The sequence below is a fragment of the Euprymna scolopes genome, chromosome 18 (assembly GCF_053919585.1).
Source record: "Euprymna scolopes isolate OS-2025 chromosome 18, ASM5391958v1, whole genome shotgun sequence".
Classification (NCBI taxonomy): Eukaryota; Metazoa; Mollusca; class Cephalopoda; order Sepiida; family Sepiolidae; genus Euprymna; species Euprymna scolopes.
In genome coordinates, this window is record NC_136499.1 from 12,754,029 (window position 1) to 12,761,528 (window position 7,500).

At 30.3% G+C, this 7,500-nt stretch overlaps 1 protein-coding gene and 1 pseudogene across 1 annotated transcript in view; both read right to left on the reverse strand.

Annotated features, from left to right (window-relative positions):
• LOC145297499 (protein Wnt-7b-like) overlaps positions 1-7,500 on the reverse strand; it is a 510,003-nt gene that overhangs the window by 497,755 nt on the left and 4,748 nt on the right. The gene's annotated exons all lie outside the window — the stretch shown is intronic.
• LOC145298099 (U2 spliceosomal RNA) lies at positions 2,502-2,634 on the reverse strand (annotated as a pseudogene).

A 7,500-nucleotide genomic window follows, 5' to 3' on the forward strand; every position in this document is an offset into this window, starting at 1 on the left:
CTGACTATCGGGACGAAACGTTGATATTTTTCTAATGACATCGAGTTTTTCTTCTCTTTTTCTCATAGCGCCACACCATCGTATCTAAGTTTCCGAGGTGTCTTCATTAAGTTTACAGACTTTCTGTACAGTCATTTAAAATTGTCGTAGACTTTTGAAAATTCAGTATATAGATAGACATTCTGTGAGATGACTGATCAATTTGTATGGTTCCGGGATCAAACAAACAGCTACTGATTTTGGAATACACACTACTACAATCTATAGTATATATATATATATTAAAGGGAGTCACCATTTATCAAGGCCGGAAAGCTACTCGAGGATTAGCGCCAGTGTTTGTAAGGTAGCCAGTGAAACATTAAACAACAACGTATTGATCGGTGATGGAGATGCAGTAGAATTTGATTATTGACTGGAATGGCTCAATATGAACTTATTTACATTGGACTTGAAGACGACGATTTTGCAGTCAGTTGGAAAGTAGGCCTGCGATACAAAGTGCAACAGGCGGTAAGTTCTAGAAAAGAAAATTTTCGTTTAGATTAAGTCACAGAAAAAGAGTGTGGGAAATCGTGGACAGTGATTGTAGTAAGACGAGTGTTTGCTGTAAATGTTTTGCAAGAGAAGAGTACATATTCACACTTAGTATTATTATACTATTTCACAGCACAAGTGTGCGTGTATATGTGTGTATGTGTGTGCGTGTATATGTGTGTATGTGTGTGCGCGTATGTGTGCGCGTGTGTGTGTGTTGGGTATGCCCAGACAAAATCATAATGTTTATAATCATATTTGATAGCTTTCTACAACGCTTTTTGTCTATTAATTCTATTCTCGACCCTTTTCAACTTCCGAATAACAGTCTTAACCTCTGGCAGGAACTAGCTGATGTAATCGCCATATCTATCATAAGTCAGAGTACTTTCTAATTTGTCACGATTAATCGTCAAGGATGTATTAATCTAATTCATATAATATTATTTTCTGTCAGCAGTAAAGACTGATATTCGGAAGTTGGAAAGGATAGAGAATAGAATTAATAGACAATAAATGTTTATTTTATTTAATGAAATATGTTTAAGAGAAAAATGCTGCGTACATATTTTATATATATATATATATATATATATATATATATATATATATATATATATATATATATATATATATATATTCAGCCACTTGAGTCCTAAACGACAGAAACACGTGTCAGTGGATAATTATATTTTAAAAACAATATATATATATATACATAAATATATAAATATATTTTTATATATATAGATACATATGGATATATGTATGTAATATATATATATATATATATATATATATATATATATATATATATATATATATAGTGTATATTTAGGTGGCATTTTCTCATTTAGACAAATATTATTGAAAAGTACGGAGTTATTCTTACAATTTTCCTTTTTATCTTCTCCAATCTCTGAATAGTCCTTTTTGTGTTCTTTGGATCCAACTTATACAATTTCGAGAAGAACACACAAAGGACTGTTCGGAGATTGGAGAAGATAAAAAGGAAAATTGTAAATCAGAATAACTCCGTGCTATTCAATACTATATATATATATATATATATATATATATATATATATATATATATATATATATATATATATATATGATTAAAATAATGGAAATAGTATTCCGACAAAATAGAGAAATAAAAAGGAACAAACCGTATTATGTGTTCGTCAACGTTTCGTCTTTATTCATCCAGAGGAAATCTTGAAATAAAGACGAAACGTTGATGAACACATAACACGGTTTGTTCCTTTTTATTTCTTTCTTTCTTTCTCTCTCTCTCTCTCTTTCTCTCTCTCTCTCTCTCTCTCTCTCTCTATATATATATATATATATATATATATATATATATATATATAATTATTTGTATACATGATTTGTTAACTAATGCAGTTCAAACTGGAATTTTCTTATAAACGATATTTCAAGTATAAACTTAATTATAAATTAAGGATCGAATTATCGATTCTTTTTTATTAAAAATCAAATACAGAAAATATTAGAAATATAGTTTCAGTATACGTTTAAAAAGTCAACTGTATACTGCAACAATTTCACACCCGTGGTATGTGTATTTCTGAAGTGGCTTCTTCATGGAAAAATCTATAAATAACCTACAATCAGTAAGTTTTTTTTTTTGTTTTTTTGCTCTTATGACTTTAAAAGAATTCTGTTTCTTCTTTCACTTGATTTCTTTTATAAAAATGTTTTTTTTTTATGAATTTACATGGGTTTATGATGAATTGTTTAGTATACAATTCAATGAAAGACGTGTAAGACGTACAATATATTACCATATAGCGATTCTTATTTACAAGCATATATATATATATATATATATATATATATATATATATATATATATATATATATATATATATAATACCTATTTACTATGCCTCCACACGGGACAGAGTTAGACACCAGGGTCGTTTTTTAACGTGGAGAAAAGGTACAAAAATTAAAATTGTCTCAGTCGTGAAGGATTTCTCCTCCACTGAAAGAGAACGAGAAATGGAAATGTCGCATCTGAAGAACAGATATTACACTTTGATCTTGGCCAAAAGGCCAAAATAATATATATATATATATATATATATATATATATATATATATATATATATATAATTGATTGATATAATAATTAAGTGAAATTATTTGCAATATGGAACAGGTGCTGCAAGATTTGTGCACGTCAACATACTAAAAGGAATAAATTGTAAGATTGATGACATCTTGAAATTTAGAATTTGGACGTTTGTCACTTATTTACTATATGCTCAGTAATTGAGTTTCATGAATTAAAAAGACTGGGACTGAATAATAGGTCAAATATAATTAAAAAAACATATTTCCACATTTTATATATATATATATATATATATATATATATATATATATATATATATATATATATATATATATATATATATTACATTAAAATATATATAATAGTAATAATAATAATAATAATAATAATAATATATATATATATATTACATTAAAATATATATTATAATGTAATATATATATATATATATATATATATATATATATATATATATATATATATATATATATATATTACATTATAATGTGTGTGTGTGTGTGCGTGTGTGTGTGTTTTTGCGACACGTTTTGAATGAATTCTATTATTTACGAAAGTGCATTTTTACCTAAATGCGAGCTTGGAATAATTTTCCCTTTAACCAACTTGGTACCCCCACATGGGGAGCGGCATACATATAGTTTTTAAATGGATTTTAATGGATAATTTTATGTGGATAATTATATTTTAAAAATTATATTTTTAAAACAATATATATATATGTATATATCTATAAAAGTGAACGTGTCTGTCTGTCTGTCTGTCTGTCTGTGTGTCTGTGTGTCTGTCTGTCTGTGTACATTTCCCTACGCAATAACTCTGTCAATTTTTAGTCTATAGACTCGAAATTTGAAATACCGGGTACTGAGATTTGGGAAAATCGATGTGACGGGTGTCAGCCAGAAAACTGTTAAGGGGTCAAATTTCAACGATTTGACCTTTAAGAACTCTACCAAACTCCTCCGACAATTTTGGGTCTAGACACTTGAAATTTTAGATATAGGTTCCTTGAACCTGGATCTAACTTAATAAAGTGATTTGAGCCCGAAACAATAAATTTTAAGGGGTCATAATAGGGGTCAAAGTTTTAAAAAATTAACCACTATTTTTGTTTTTTTGCTTTTTTTGCACAGCATACACCTCCAAACACCCGAGCAACGCCGGGCACCCCTGCTAGTATATATATATATATATATATTAGTGATGGGATGATTCTAATATTTTTCCCGATTCCGATACAATTATTGATACTGTGCTAAATTCCCGATTCCGATACAATGACCGATTTCGATACCGATTCTTTATAAATCTCTAATTATTTAACTACAAGATTGTTATTTCTCATGATTTTCGTAAAAACACATGTTTAATTTGCAGATATTTTCCTAAACATCAAAATTACTCTTGCGGAGGATGATCCATCGATTTTAGCTTTACTGGTAATTTAAAATCAATAAAAAAATTTTTTATCGCTATTACCAACAATTGAAGATTTCGGTTCAAAAAAAATCAAATAAAAAAGACAATTAAAAGAATCATTTTGGCATCGGAAAATAGGCACCGATTTTTCCGAATCTGGTTTTTACGATTCCGATTTTTACGATTTCCGATCCCGATAATCGTCCCAACACTAATATATATATATATATATATATATATATATATATATATATATATATATGTGTGTGTGTGTGTGTGTGTGTGTGTGTGTGTGTGATTGTTTAAATTTGTACGAAAATGACCTAAAGTTAGATGGATATTATGGATTTTGAAAAACGCTAGCATGCCCTTTCTGATAGAATTATCATTTTCCGATTGCTTGCAATCACGTAAAAGACCCAACGTTTCACATTTTTTTTATTCGAATAACAATATTTTATGGAGACTTTTTTTTTTATACATGAACTCTATTTCTTATTCGATTTTATGCCTAGAATTTATTTACATGAATGAAACGAAAATTATATTTTATTAAAAAATACAAAACAAAACAAAAAAGTTTCTGAATTTCGAAAGAAAAAATACCTCTATATTTGTATGACTATCTTAACATCTTAACATGTACAGAGATTGTTTTAATGGATTCCGTATACAGACAGACACATCCTTTATCTGCGGCAGTCGTTACATGGTGTTCTTCGCTTATAGTCTTCTCCCATTATTAGACACTAGCAACGAGACCCGACATTGCTAGGGACTAAATGGGAATAAACGAAGCTTCTACAGTTTTAATACTTTTATTGTCATATAAAATCGTTGAAATCGACTATTTTTCAATCAAATTGATTGATTTTCTGCTCTGGCCAGAGACCCAACACATGCACCAGGAAAACTCTTCACATATGACTTAGTTCACAATACATTTCCGTCAACATTGCACTGTAGAGAACCTACTGTTAATTTAATAAAATTATTTCTTTAGATATATAATGGCTTGAATTAAATTTTTAAATGCAAAAAGCAAATATCACGTTTCAGTATTTTTCTAAACAGAAACATTCATTTTGAACGCGTCTTTCTCTTATTAAAAACATATTGTTTATTTAATAATGCCCTTGTGATGTTAGGCTGTATAAGAGTGGCAACAACAGTGTTAAAATCGTACTGTTCCTTCTTTAATGGGATTTTTTCGATGATCGATTTTCGATACTTATCGGTGACATTCTGATACAAAACATATCTAAGAACACTCCCAGACACATGAAGTATATCGATGTGAAAATTAAAAAAAAAAAATCGGTTCAGTCGTTTGACGTCTATTGTGAACTCTCTCTCTCTCTCTCTCTCTCTTTCTCTCTCTCACACACGCACACACACATAGACAAACAGACACACGTAAACAGACACACATACAAAATTCCTTTTAATATATAAGTAAACATTATGGAACCAGTTTTATGAATTAGATTAATTAGAGTATTTACGAACGTAGCGAAACGGATAAAACTGCTAAATAGTAATCAGTTTCATCTCCTAGAGTCTGAAGGTTCAATCCTTAGTATAGGCGATTTCTAAGAATACGCTTACGTATTACTTAAGACTTCTCTCATGACTGAAGGAACGAGAATAATCTACGCGTGTGATAGCAATAAAGAGTTCAGTTCGAGAAGACCCTCAGCCCTCACCCTCTTTCGAAAAAGACCGAAGGTTAGATTGGCCGATATGGTGACGAGGGATGTAGTCTGAATAATCCAAAAGATCTCAATAATAAATCTTCAACTAAGGACATAGCGAGGCATTAGATTATGACATAGGTAATTGGCATTTGAAATATTCCACATCAATATTCGCTAAACACGCCCACCAGTCCACCAGTCCACCACTTCTAAACACTCGCCCCTCCCCCAGAATACCTCGATCTATTATATAAACAACATGGGCCAATTATAACACTTGAATGCGTGATAGAAGGAGCAAAAGGGTAAATTGTCCAACCTGATTTCCAACATGGTTCGATTTATTGGTTGGCAACTAATTTCTTGCCGATTTTTAAATAGTGTTTTGAAAATTCATTTGTTATATTTTATTTTTCGAGCAAGTGATTTTTACCGAAAAGATATTAAAAATCTTGTTAAAAGTTAGGAAAAAGTTGAAATACAAACGAAGAATACATCTTCGGGCCAAGATCACAGTGTAGCATCTGTTCTGATGCAACACTTCACCTTTTTTCTGTCCGAGGTCAATATAGGAGAACTCCTTCATGACTGAGACAATTATAATTTTTGTTCCTATCCAGAGTGCCTCTTTTTTGGGGAGCTGGATTTTCTCTACATTAAAAACCTACCTTGTATCGATCTCTTCCCTCGTGGGGAGACAAGTAAATAGGAACGTCAGTGATTAAAGTGTTGTTAGTTCTTATTTTACTCTAAAAAAAAAAATGTAGATTAAAAAAAAACAAGAACTTAGTTGTCAACTTAATATTTTTAAGTTGCAAGTCAAAAGGCAAACTGGTTTCTTCTTTCTTTTCCTTTTTGTAAGGTCACTTAGAATGAATATATACATGTGTATAATGCTTATCTTTATATAAGTATATGAGATTTTGTTTCGTGCTTGCAACAAAGTTAATGGTGACATATTTACTATTTGAAATCAATAAGTTCAATATTACAAGTAGTGAAGACACTACAAAATCAGCTTGCGTATACAACGATGGTTGGTTACCACTCATAACAGAAGGAATTACATTACTTAATATCCGGGGAAATATTTGTTTGCGAAACAAAAATTAATGCGATATTCGTTTTCAGCATACCCGAAAGTCGTCATTTTAAAAGTGATTGTTAAGGTGAAAATTAAGTAAAATTTTACCAACAAAAGTTAATATCGATTTGTTTTCTTTTTAAAAATAGTGATGACGGTTTGGATCCAAGACTTGTTTTCCAAACATTAATATTTGTTTTAACTAGCGAGACCTGCGGAATCTTTCATATGTAATATATTGATGTTGGAATTTGTGGACGTTCAGTCTGAACGCGATATTATTGAACCTATTTACTTGCCTCCCCACAAGAGCAGAGATGCAAGGTCGGTTTTTAATGTGGGGAAAATCTAGCTCCCCCAAAAGAGGCGCTCTGGATAAGAATTAAAAAAAATGCCTTAATCTAGAAGGATTTCTCTTCCACTGATCGCGATCAGAAAGGGTGAAGCACAGAACAGATACTACACTTTTGTTAAAACTATAAACGTATTAACTTAAGTAATCTGGTTAATGTAGTGTCAGAATATATCTGGTTATTACATACCGTAATAACCAGATATATATCTCCAATATTCTTATAGGTGTCTGTGACATATTTCCATAATATGGACATATTTCCATAATAGGGCGCGAACAGAAA